This window comes from Spermophilus citellus (genome assembly GCF_964194105.1).
Source record: "Spermophilus citellus genome assembly, contig: SCAFFOLD_191, whole genome shotgun sequence".
Lineage (NCBI taxonomy): Eukaryota > Metazoa > Chordata > Mammalia > Rodentia > Sciuridae > Spermophilus > Spermophilus citellus.
Genome location: NW_027673194.1, coordinates 285,754 through 300,237, shown reverse-complemented (window position 1 = coordinate 300,237; position 14,484 = coordinate 285,754).

The following is a 14,484-nucleotide window of genomic DNA, read 5'->3' as shown; positions in this document are numbered from 1 at the left end:
TTTTTGCATCTATGCTCATGAGAGATATTGGTTTGAAATTTACTTTCCTTGATGTATCTTTTTCTGGTTTTGGTATCAGCATATCTCCATAGAAGGTTTGGAAGTTTTTCCTTCTTTTTTACTTCATGGAATAATTTGAGAAGTATTAGTATAAGTTCTTCTTTGAAGGTCTGGTAGAACTTGGCTGAGAATACATCTGGTCCTGGGCATTTCTTTGTTGGTAGGCTTTTGATGCATCTTCAAATTTCTTTGCTTGAAATTTACCTGTTTAAATGTTCTATTTGGTTAGGTCACTTGACTCTTGATATTTGTTGATGTCATCATGATCTCTTATTGGAATACAGATTTTCAAAGTAGTTTCTGATTATCATCTCTATTTCCTTAGTGTTTGTGGTGATATTTCCTCTTTCATTACAAATTTTAGTGATTTCAGTTTTCTCTCTTTTTCTTTGTTACCTCAGTTAAAGGTTTATTGATTTTATTAATTTTTTCAAAGAAACAACTATTTTGTCTATTTTTTTGAATTTTTTTTGTTTCTATTTCATTGATTTCAGCTCTGATTTTAATTATTCTCTGTCTTCTACTGCTTTAAGTGTTGATTTGTTCTTCTTTTTCTAGAACTTTAAGATGTAATATTAGGTTATTTATCTGATGATGTTCTATTCTTTTAAAGAATGCACTTAGTGCAATGAACTTTCCTCTCTGAATTCCCTTCATAGTGTCTCAGATTTTGATAAGTTGAGTCACAATCCTCATTTACCTCTAAGCATTTTTATAACTTGATCCCTGATTTTTTGTATTACCAATTGGTCATTCAATAGTCTATTATTTAGTCTCCATGTGTTAGAATAACTTCTATTTTTTTTGTTTTATCATTGATTTCTAATTTCATTACATTATGATCTGATAGGATGCAAGGCATTATATCTATTTTTGTATTTGCTAAGAGTTGCTTAAGATATGGTCTATTTAAAGAAGGATCTGTGGGCTGCAATGAAGAAGTATATTCTGTCCTTGATGGATGAAATATTCTGTATATGTCTGGAAGTCTAAATTGTTAATCACAATCATTAGTTCTATAGCTTATTTTATTTTTGTTTGGAGGATCTCTCTAGTGATGAGAGAGGCATGTTAAAATCACACAGATACATAGGGATAGTGGGATCAGCAATTTCCATCTGCAAAAACAGTACATAATCATGTATTATCTGGCTTAAAATCAAATAATAGGTCTTGTCTATGTCTTTTGTTGTATAAATTATTGTTGTGACATTGGTGGTAGAGGCAGATGCTATATATCTCAATTAGTATTAAGAAGTTTTAAGAATAGAGTTCAATATGTGTAAAGAAGAAGAGATAGGAGGGTAAAAAGTGTTTGCAATTTCATAGGGTAAATAGGGCAGATGCCATGGTAATTTAGGATAAGTTGTTAGTTTGAAAGGGAATGAAAAAAGAAAGAAGAATATAGAGGAGGAGAAAGATAATGGAATTTAGGTGTCAGGAATAGAGAAATTAGAGAGGGAGGCAAGGGAGATAGAATAGTGATAATGATGATACAAAACAAAATCAAAATAAGCTAATAATAAGTCCTAACCCTTAACAACAACAAAAAAGAAAAAGAAAAAAGAAAAACAAGGCTAGAAATGCAGAAAGAAACAAATGTGAATATGTGTAGAAGTCCTTGAATCAGTCAGTACACATTCAATAAAACAAGAATTCAATATGGGAACCCAAAATAAAAAAGAAAAACAGAACTACTGCCACAACAAACAAGCTACGACAACAATAACAAAGAAAAATCTTTGTGGAATGCTAAGAGAGTAAGAAATGGTATCCACTATTAGTGGACAAAATAGTCAGTGAATATATGTGTTCACTGACTGTGCCCACCTGGTTTTCTTTCCATTTCTTCTTGAGGTATGATCTAAACTTTCAAGTAAGAGCTGTGGGTTGTGTGTCCTTTTGTATTTTGTTGCTCACTGTGTTGCAGGTTGGGGTTTAAGTCTTCCTGATTTCTCTTCTTGGGAGATTAGTGTGGGAGGGCCAGGCTGCAAACCTGGAGGCAAAGTGGCATGTCAGGGAAGCTGGGTTGTGGGCCAGAAGCAAAGCACCTGCATGAATCCAGGTGGATGGTGGATCAAAGCTTGGTGCCAGGACCTGCTGGAGGCCACAGAGCTGCCTGCTGGACCAGGTAGGTCTGGTGGCTAAGCTGTGTGTGTGGCAAGTTGGGGCCAGCCATGTCAGGGGCCCAGCTGGTGTATGCCCTGTGGATGTGGATCTTTGGTCTGGCTGTGAAGCTTCCTGCTGGACAAGGTGTTTGATTTATTTTTTCATCAGTGCATGATTTTTTATTTTTTCTAATATCAAACAATATAATCATCTGTAACTTTGCTCACACAGCTTATGTTTACTAATACTCAGTTAAAAATGAATATTTTTCCATAGGTTTGTATTTTTAAATTTTTTGTTCTTTTTAAATATACATGACAGTAGAGTATATTTTGATATATCATACATACATGGAATATAACTTATTCTAATTAAGTTCTCATTGTTGTGGTTGTACATAATGTGGTGTTTCGCTGGTTGTGTATTTGTATACAAACTTAGGAAAGTCATATCCAATTCATTCTATTGTCTTTTGCTGGGAGCCATCTGGGAAATGTGCCTAAACCAAATCAACATGGAAGGCTTTGGGTAGGAAAGTCTGATATCTTGGAACTCCCAGCAGCACGCCTGCTGGTTTGAGACCGCCCAGTTCATGTGACTGCCTACTCAGCTCTGTCAGGAGCTGTACTGGAGATGGGATGACCCACTGGAGCCACAGAGACACACAGCTTCTCAGAGATGGATGTGGCTTGCCAAGATGGCAATCAACTTGTTGACTGCAAGACACCAGGAAGCAAGATGCCTCCTGCTGAAACCTTATCCCTTCTTTTGATGTACTCTCCCTTAAAAGAAGAACTGGAGCCATTTTTTAGTTGTTGGATTCCAGCTCTTATGTGGACTGGAGGATCTATCAGAAGCTCCCCTTTTGAACCTAATTTCTGGCTCTGTCTCTTATTTCTTTACTAATTATTTCAGACTTTATTTTTCTCAGGTGGCTCATCACCTCTGAGTAGGAAACTAACACTGGTGGGGTGCTGGCCTCCCAGTGATAGTCTTTCCTCATCCCATCCCCCCTCACTTCATTTTATTCCTCTTTGTCTAATCCAGTAAACTTCTATTCTTTCCTCTACACCCCTCCTATTATGTGTTACCATCCACATATCCAAAGGAACATTTGGCCTTTGGTTTTTGGTAACTGCCTTATTTCATTTAGCATGATAGTCTCCAATTCCATTCTTATTACTCAGCCATAAAGAAGAAAGAAATGAATTTTAAGAATATTTTGGGCCATTTGTTTATGTACTATTCAGAGTTAAATTATATAAACATATGTGTATGTATGTGTGTGTGTGGTGTATGTTTGGGTGAGACACAAATCTGGTTTTTCATGGTAGTTATGTTCTACAAAGTTGCTGTGAATATTAACTTAGCAAAATTATACCACTGTTCTTAGGGAAAGTGTAGGTGCATATACATACATATCCCACTTAGGTTATGATATTGGATCCTGAAACAATTCAGTATGGTAAATACTATTTTCTTCATTTTATAAAAGGGAAAATGAGGTTTAAAAAAGTTAGGTGATTTTTCTAAGGTTCTTGACTAACAGGTAAGCTTTTGGGATTCATATATGGCATATTACATTTAGAGCTGGGACTTATTGCACTATTCTGTTCTGCCTTCTATTTTCTCCATTCTCTTGTCATCTCTGAATAAGAGCTGAGAGAAGGTAGAGAATCTCCATGTTGAACTTCAGCTGGGTACCTGCTTCTCAGATGACTCAATTTTTTTTCAGCTCTTAGAATGATAGGGGAATAATGTGAATGTACTGTGAGTATTTATTTTAGGTTTATAAATAAATTTTAGTGAGTTGGTGAATTCATAAATACAGAAGCCATAGATGATAGATAAGGCCAACTGTGTATGTGCAAGTTTGATTTATTTAAATTATCAACCTTATGGAATGACCAGTTCCAGGCAGACATGATCCCACTTGATCAAATTCTATATGACCTCTCTATAACAAAAGTTCCCAATGGTTTTATGAAGCTTGAAGAATCTGATTTCAACATTTTTGCTGCTTAGACATGATTTCAGTTCTTTTTTAATTACACTTTTAAAAATATTCATATGTTAAATGTAGCATCCAGAATAATATGCAAAGCACACTTAGTGAATCAGAATTTTAGTTATTTTTTGTCCTCTCATTAATTTGTAATATAGTATTCAATAATTCTTATTAAGCCATCCTATTATTTATATAAATTATCAGAATAAAAATAATTGCAAAGTACTTAGAAACATATTAAGCATAAGTACTTGCTTCATACAATGATAATTTTATTTCATAGTATAAAATATAGTTCTGTTGTAAATGTTATTAAAACCAGTAAAAGAACATTTTAAGCATTTTTAATTTCCTGCCACATACTCCCAGGAATTGCAAAATAAGTAGATGAAATTTTATATTTCTCTCATAAAATGTATAGAAACATGGATAATATGTACATGTATCCATTCACATTTTTAAATGTTCTATAATCCATTACTATTTTTAAATAGGATTTAAAAATGGAATGTCTATTCCATTTTTATTAAAATTTGCATGGCTTTGCCATATTTCATACAGAAATAAAAGCAAAAGAATTATATGTTCAATAACACATTTCAATCATGCCTCTAAAATTAATTTGAAATTTCATTCTCCAAAATCTAATAGTTCCTATTATTACTATTATAATCATTATCACCTAGTGATAAAAAGCATGTGACTCACCTTTTTTAGTTATTCTCCTTTGCCATGTATATCAATGTAATATATATATATATATATATATATATATATATATATATATATATATATAGTAATATATTTCTATATGTATCACATATAATATAATGAATATCATTAATTTTCAAGGTCTTTTCATTGAGTTTATTTAGCTTTCTTTACTGTATTTAGCTCAGAGTGTTGGGATGGCAAAATATATTCCCTGAAATAGATGACCTGCAGTTGCTTCTCCAACTGGTAAAGATTTAACAAGAGGACTTGGATTATGTGGGGAAACTGGCTAGGCTTGGAGCCTAGCTCTGTGGACTGTGCTTCCTGCAGTGTGATACTGTGGCTAGGTTTTCTGGTTTGGCACATCTGCTGGCTGAATTCGGACCAACTGCTAAGATCAAAAACGTGGGTGTTGTGGCCTTTTTGTGATTCTTTGTTTCTAATCGACTCCAGTAGTTCAGCCCTGCCAGTAGTCCCATTGTTTCCTATGTGACTAGAGACAAGAGTGACCCTTCTGTGGAGGGTCCAAGAATAGTGAGGAGTTATCTACTACAACTCCCTTTTCCTAATGTGGAAATTGTGAGTCCATACACAGTCCCTGTGTATGATACTATGTGCACTTGGGAGATGAGCAGGTGGTCAATTAGAATTCTTTCTCTTTTTATTAAATCAAGGCTTTTCTCAGTTCTGTGGTCCAAGGGATGTCTCAGCCTCACCCCTAGTTCTGAGATGTTTTGGGGTATTATTGCCTATGGAAAGTTGCTATTGTACATGTATGTGGGAAGGAAAACCAGAGAATTCCTTTTCAACTCTTTTAGTGTGGTCGTGAACAGATGTAGATGAATTTTGTTTGAAATTCTCAAACAAACTGTAAATTTCATATTCTTTTTATATGTTTGCACATTGATATACTGTCTAACAGTAATGTTTTTACTTGACCATTCTAATAATGTATCTGTACATTCTTTTGGATTTGTTACATGCACAATTGCATTATTTACAAATAATGACAGGTTGTTTGATACATTTCAATTACTATAGCATTTATTTTAAATCAACATTTTAACCAGTGCAGTGTTGATTATAACAGTGATTGTGGTGATCCTGTTCTAATTTCTAATCTCAGAAGAAATTCTACCAAGATTTCCCAATTTGGTAGACATGTACTTTTATTTCTTTCTAGATTACTTTATATTAAATAAATTTTTATTTAATTCCTAATTTGTTGATTTTGTTCTGTTAATTTTGAATTATATTTGATGCTGTTTGTATCAATAGAATAATCATATAATTTTTTTATATTCTGTTAAAGTAGTAATTTACATTCATCAATTTTTGAATTAGCATATATCTTAGTCAGTTTTTTTTCCTTACTGTGACCAAAAGACCTGACAAGAACAGTTTTAAAGGAGGTAAAATTTATTTGGGATTCAGAGGTCTCAGTCCACAGATGGCCAACTTCATTGCTCTACACTTAAGGTTAGGCAGAACATCATGGAGGGAGGATGTGGAGACAGAAAGCAGCTTAGGCTATGGCAGTCAGAAAGCAGAGAGAGAGAGAGGGAGGGAGGGAGGGAAGGAGGGAAAGAGAGAAGAGAGAGAGAGGGAGGGAGGGAGGGAAGGAGGGAGAGAGAGAGAGAGAGAGAGAGAGAGAGAGAGAGAGAGAGAGAGAGGAGAGAGAGAGAGAGAGAGAGCCCTCCACTCATCAGGGACAAAATATAAACCCTAAAGGCACAGCTTCAGTGATCTACCTCCTCCGCCCATACCCTACCTGCATACAGTTACCACCCATTAATCTATATCAGTGGATTAACTCACTGTTTAGGTTAATGCTCTCATAACCCAATCATTTAATCTCTGAATGTTCTCATGTGGTCTCACACATGAGCTTTTTGAGATACCACATATTCGAACCATAATAGCACAAATCACAATTTGGATTATTGAAATAACATCAACCAGGTCACAAAATAGTTCTTCATTTATATTACTCTAATCAATTTCTAAATAATGTGTGGAATTTCTGAATTTATGTTCATGAGTAAGATTTACTTGCAATTTTACCTTCTTGGAAAATCATTGTCAATTTTGAGATCAGTGTTTAACTGGTCTTACAAAAGGAGATTTCCATTTTTTTTCTGTTTTCTGGAATACTTTGTGTCAGATTAAAATTAATTCCTGTTTTAAATGTTTGGAATAATACAGCAATAAAACTTTTGGTGTTCTCACTAAAAATGATTTTAATTATAAATTTAATCTATTTAGTAGTAAATTATTCAGGCTTTCTATTTCTTCTAATATCAATTTTAGCAAGATTGATTTAGTGCTAGACACAATACTTTCATCTTCAACTTGCTTTCAGTCTCTAGCTCATGGGGCATTACACAGACAATATGAAGGGAGTAGGAAAGAATAATGGATACACTTATTATATATACCTCTTCTGTTCAAGCCTATACTTCATTGTCCCATCAGACTTAATTTATAAAACAGAAATTCCAAAATAAATTATTAGATATTACAAGTGGTGACAATAGTATTTAACCAGGCCTAGGATCCTTATGATGTATACATTCTATAATTGCAGAGGTCACATAAATCTATAAAATGTGGAAACTGCTCAAATGCCTATCAAATGGTGAAAGGATGAACAATCTGTGTTGCATGTTGTATAATGGAATACTACTCAGGAATAGAAAATAAATACTACTAACAAATGCAGTAGCATTGTTAAATCTAAAATTCCTTTTGTTAAGGAGACAGCTGTTCATGTCTATATATCCTATTTATATGTCATCCTTAACTGGGAAAAATTATGGGGACAGAAAACAAATTAATGGTTGCCATACATTTGGGCAAGGGAAGGAAACTGACTACAAGGTAGAATGAGAGAATTTTTTGAGGGAGCAAACAGCTATGTATTTGTCAAGGACTTTAGAATTTTCTTTCCAAAAGGGTGACTTTTACTGCAGGTAAAATTGCAATAAAATAATTAATTTACCCACACACTATTGCTTTAAGTTCATTTCATAAAACTTTGTATTGCTTATCTTTATTGTCATATATTTCTAAATAACTTGCAGTCAACATTTTAATTTTTCCTACCTCAAAGTTTATTTAAAATTATATTTGTTAATTTCTAAACAAATAGTAGTTACTGTTTGATGGATTTTTAGTTTAAATAGTCTGTGGTCAGAGAGCATACTCCTCGTGTTTTTGTTACCTTGAAATTTTTTTGAGAGTTCCTCAACATGTCATTATATAAGTGTATGTACTTTTAAAAATATGCAGTATGTGCTGATTGCATATGTAGTTTTATTTAAGTCACTTTGGATATGTTTATCAAACTATTTGTTAAACTTTTCTATAGCAGAGATTATAAAATATGTTGGGTCTATTTAATCTCTTAAAATTACTGAGACCCCAAAATCTTTTGTTTATGAGAGTTGTGGCTATTATTAGAAATAAAAACTCAAAAAATAATTAACATTCTGTATGACATATTTTTAAAATAATAGCTCAAATGAATGCATGTTAGAATGAATAATATAATGACATAGCTCTATTTTTCTAAAAAATTAGAGTTCATTATTTCAATTGTTTGTCAATCTCTTTAATGTCTGCTTTAATTATGAATCATAAGTGATTCTCAATTAAACTTGATGAAGTTTGTTGTTTTGGATTAGGTAGGAAAAATGTAAATTCAGGAATATATACTTCAAAAGGGAGTATAATTTTATTACATTTTCAAATTATTGTGGATAATCTTTTTTCATACCATACCACAACTTGAGCATTGGTAGTTTTCTAAGAGTTAGTTGCAATGTGAAATTTGAAACCATATCAATGAAATTTTCAATTACATCGGAGTCCAGTGATTTCTTTTGTATTTTGGTTCTGTACCCATGCATGATTTTATATTATGCCTATTTATTAGAAAATACTGATTATATTCAAATCTTTTAAAAGTTGACATATTTCATTATATAATATTTAAATCACATTTATTTATATCACTATAATCTATCATAAAAGTCTTCAAATGTTGGAAATATTTCAAGATCCCAGTGGCGGTGGCAGATGCCTGTTTTTCATTGACGAAAACCAACAGGTGTTTTCCTTGATGTGATAGGCTCATTTAATTTGTTTTTGAAAAGAAAAAAATGCCAGTCAAATACTCACATATGAACAATACTTTGAAAGTTATTATTTTTTTTCAAATAAATGATGATCACAATTTTGGTCAGCTCACAATTCAAATAACTGATTGCATGATATTGTCCAGATCCATCTATTTACTGGCAAATGTCATAAAGTATGTCATAAAGTCATTCTTCTTCATGGCTATGTAATACTCTTTTCTTTATCCATTCATCTGTTGAAGGGTACTTAGGTGGGCTCCACAGCTTAGCTATTGTGAATTCAGCTGCTATAAACATTAATGTGGCTCTGTTACTGTACTATGCTGATTTTAAATCATTTGGATATATACTGAAGAATGGGACAACAGGGTCAAATGGTGGTTCCATTCTGAGGTTTTTAGGGTTCTCCATACTACTTTCTATAATGGTTGTAGCAATTTGCAGTCCTACCAGCATATATGAGTGAATGTGTTTCCCCTTACCCTTGCCAACATTTATTGTTACTTGTATTCAAGCTCAACAGGCTGAATATGAAATGTGAAGTCATAGGAACTAGACAAAAGAACCAGCAGAAAACTTCTAATACCAAACAATTTAAGCAGAATTACTCTCATAGAAATTGGCTAAAGTTTACCCTTGCAAATTTTATTTCCACTCTATAAAAACACAAGAAATCTTGAACTCATTTTTGAAGCCCCTTTTGAATAGAATACATGCACTTTTCAATTTAAATAAATTAATGGATATACCAAAAAAAAAAAAAAAAAACACAGGGCTTGGGCCATTAGTAACAATAGGTAGCTTTCCATTGTCTTGCACAGAAGAGTCTTCCAGAATCTGGTCATCTCTCCATTGCAATAACTGTCACTATGGGGAACTTGTTCACATTGAACCATTCTGTACTGGTATCCATCATTTATATTGTTTGCTGTTATCTTAACTTTTCCTCTCACTTCATGGAATTTTTACCTTTCCACTATATCCATCTTTCTACATGTTCCTTAGAAGCTATATCAAGCAATACTTTGCATGTTTACTTGTCTATCATGCACTATATCTTTTAAGAGTTTGGTTGTCTTATCTAAATTCCGCAAGATATAACTCTACTATAAGCCTATACCATATCCTGATAAGCATTAAATGCATGTGAAAACTTATTTTCTTTAGAAAAAAACAATTACACCAATGTTTTAGCTTTAGACAATCACCACACTTTTGTATGCAGAAGAAATTATTTCTGCATAATTCACATTTTATTCTATAAAATAATAAAAAAGCAAGATCAATAGATAAGAGTTAATTAATCTAGTAATATTTATTGCTCACAAAGGACGTTTTAAAGTGAAAATGGTAATTCTTTTTCTTCCTGTAAGTGCATAGCAATGAAAAATATAAGACTTTTAGTACTGTTTGTTGCCATGAAAGAATTATGGGGCTCCAATGGATCATTGGACTACAGATTGAGCGTTATTGGATTAGTATGAGTTGTTAATTAATTATGATATTCTTTAATCACTTTAATGCTATCAAAATATTTTTTTTTGTTTTCTTGTGTATTTGTTTTGAATGAGTGGCAGTAAAGAGTACAATAACTCTTACTAAGGTTTGTTGTTACTATGTTGATTTGTGCTAATGTATCAATAGTTTTGACCATCATTGCTTTTGTTCCATCAGTACATATGTCAACATTGGAAGTGAAAAGACAAATATGTAAAAATTGTATAGGAATATTTTTAAGCCTGAAGACTTCTGAAGTGTTCTCCCCGGGAGTCCCCGACTACACTTGAAACACTCAGAATATAATTTCATTTTAAAAAAAAAATTGTTATGGGAAAAGATTGTTTTAAGTTTTCTTCCATAATTATTGATTTCGTTATTTTTACTTTTAATTCTGTAGTTTTGGTCCTTTGAGACAATTGTATTAGTGGCATGACAATTTAGGATCCCTATTCATTTCTGATAAACTTATAACATTATACTGTAACTATTTTTAATAAAATTTTTCTTGTAACATATACTTTGCCTGATATTAATATAGTCACACAAAATTTCTTTTGGATTATATTAGTGTAACACATTGGGTTTATCCTTTTACTTTTATTCTTCCTCTATCCTTACATTATAGATACGTCTCCTATAAACGAAATGTTTTTGTTTAAATCAAGAATAATCATTTTTAGGGCTGGGGATGTGGCTCAAGCGGTAGCGCGCTGGCCTGGCATGTGTGCGGCCCGGGTTCGATCCTCAGCACCACATACAAAAAAAAAAAAACACGATGTTGTGTCCGCCGAGAACTAAAAAATAAATATTAAAAAATTCTCTCTCTCTCTCCCCCCTCTCTCACTCTCTCTTTAAAAAAAAAGAATAATCATCTTTGTCTTTTAACTTGAGTATTTAGAAAATATGGATTCAAACCTAGCATAATATAGTTTTCTTTATATTTGTCTTACCTTTTCTATGTTATTTTAGTCCTTTATTTTATAATTTATAATGTAATATATGTTTATTATTTTTATTATTTTATCTTCTCTTAAAATTATTTAGTATTATATATTAAAGAACTTTCCTGATTTTTGTATCCGGTTCCTACTTGTTAACTTCTAAATTCTTGGAATTTCCAGAGTGATGTATCTGTTATTTATGGTGAGGCTTCGCATCACAACTGATAGTTTATGCTAATGAGGTGAATCATGGTGAGCTCCAAGATCATTTACGATAATGAGATGACTCAGAATAAAATTTGACCATACCAGGAAAATTAACCATGTGATTCGTAATTTAGGTCATGTGATTTGAGCACAATCTCAAGGCAGATTTCAGGGATTAGAGATTGAGTCATGTGAACAATATTTTAATTTTTTTTCTAGGAAATAAACCCCAGTAAAATTTCTAGACATCAGAGTGCTGTTGAGCTTTCTTGGTTGGTAATACTGGATATGGATATGATAATACTTTGATGATGGAGGGTGGCATGTCCACAAAGACTATGTATTAACTTTAAAATTGGTACCCTTTCAGAATTTTCTGTTGTTATCTATTAGCTAATTATAATTTGATTCATTTCACCATATTAAAACTGCAATTGCATTTATAATGATTTTCTTAGTTCGATGAATTGGTTTAGTGGTTCATTAAACCTGGGGGTGATGTGGGGAAAAAATTCATTATAGAAAGTTCAAATTGTAGAGAACTATGCAGAATAATTTTAGAGATACATACATATGTTGTAAACCAAGTAAGAACAATAAGCATATTATCAATATAAAATTCAGGAGAACAGTCACAGATAGTAGAGAAGGCGATAGAAATACTTCAATAATCACAAGAATGTTCTTTAAGCTAGGAGATAATTTGGATGACTTTCATGAATTATTATTTTCATACCTTAAAGATCATTTATAAATATTTGTATATACTACTTATTTAATAAGAAGAAAATGAAGAAAGGGTGCTAAAAATCCCTAAGCTAGTTGTTCATGCTTTATTAACAGAGTCATGACAATAAGTTATTTATGCAGGACATTTTCAAAGATTTATCTTCTCAGTAATGTGTTAAATTAGAACTGTGACATTAGAGACATAGACTAATGCATTGCCATTTCTCCTCTCATTTAGATTGGGACTCTATCAGAAGATAAATTAGTTCTGTGGTCTCTCTTGACTCATGCTAGGTAAAATGAGTTTCTTTTACCAACACATTGTCAGTCACCATCTTGAATGTAGATTCATGATTATGCCATTTCCTCTTGCTGCTGCAATAATAGCAGAGAGCAAGACAACAGGAATGTTAATGCTTAGATGAATCTAATGGAAGAAAATTTACTGCTGTAACTTTGTAGTAACTTGGATTGACTGGCAATTAGCCACCTTTTTATACCATTATAGGGATGAAAACAAAACCCCTCATTTTAAAAGATTGCTATCCTACTTTTTCTTTATCTTCAAAAAATATTAGAATAAAATGGGTTTACTTCCAGAATTTTAGAAAATACATAATATACAAGGAAGCAGAAGAAAAAGCCTAGAGGAGCAGCTGCAACATTTTGGAGTATTATTTTTAGTTTTTTTTTTCCCAGTAACATGTTGTCATATCAGAAATGCATTTACTATTGTGTTTTTTTCCACTTAGACTTTTTAGATGCCATTAATTATTCTTCAAACACATGATCTTTAGTCTCTGTATAACATTTCCTATGTGAATGATTTACAATTAACTTAATATCTAACTACTAATGGACATCAAATTGACTCCAATGTTTCAATATTTTTTAAGAACTGCACATAGATTTTTCTTTTGAACAAAAATCTTGGACGGTATATTGATTGTTTTCTTTGTGTGACAGAATAAAACATTAACTGAGGAGTGTTCCTAAGTATTCTATCTACTTTCTGAAAGAAAATTCTAGCTCTGCTTTCTCCATGTATTTCTTTATTTCTCTTGATTTATTCCCCGCTGCCTAAGATCCTAGATGGCCAGATTTATTTATTTTTTATTTAATTGGTAAAGAATTTGGGGGCCATAGTAGAAATGTAGAGCAACAAGATAGCCCTGAACAATAGAGCAAGAAGAGATTTTTATGGAATGTTGAAGAGAGGAGTTTCACCTATCAGAATACATGAATAGATAATAAAAGGAGGATATTTTAAGAAATATTCATCTATGCTGTTATGTAGCTCCATAACAATGTTTTACAAATACATTTTTGTTTTGAAATTATTTTTTACTTGCAGACTTAGTGGTGCTTTAGTTGTATTATTTTAACACTGGAATGCAAAGGTCATAGTTTTATAAAGCTTATATACCCGTAAGGAAAGAGCATCATCAAAATTACTTTCTTGAAAGATTAGACCAATATGCTCTTTTAATCAAATTAATAGAAAAATGCCTGTATCATTGATTTCATACACATGGAATATCATCATTTTATAAAAGTGTGTGTCAACTTGGTAGGTGGAAAATCATATATTTTTTTCTATTTTGCATTACTTCGTAAGTGATGTTGAGTATTGTCCATATTACTTCATTGTAACTGTCTTCTTGAAAGCAATTTGATCACGATCCTTGTTGATTCACTGGATATGAAGGTGTTTCTTTAATTTGTATTTATTACCATTTATTAATGATATACAGCTAGCCCTCTGTATCTGTGAGTTCTGCACCTATGGATTCAATCCCCTGGAGACTGAAAATATTAAGTAAAAAAGTAATTGTGTCTGTGCAGGTTGAACTTGCACAGACCATTTTGGTTTTATTATTCCCTAAGCAGCACAGCACAACATCTATTTAAGTTGTATGAGGTTTTATAAGTGATCTGAAGGTGATATAAAGTATACATGTAGGTCATATGCAAATACTACACCATTTTTTATAAGGAACTTGAACATCTACAAATTTTGACATCCATGGAGGTTCTTGGAACCAGTCTCCCGTGGATACAGGGCACCATCATG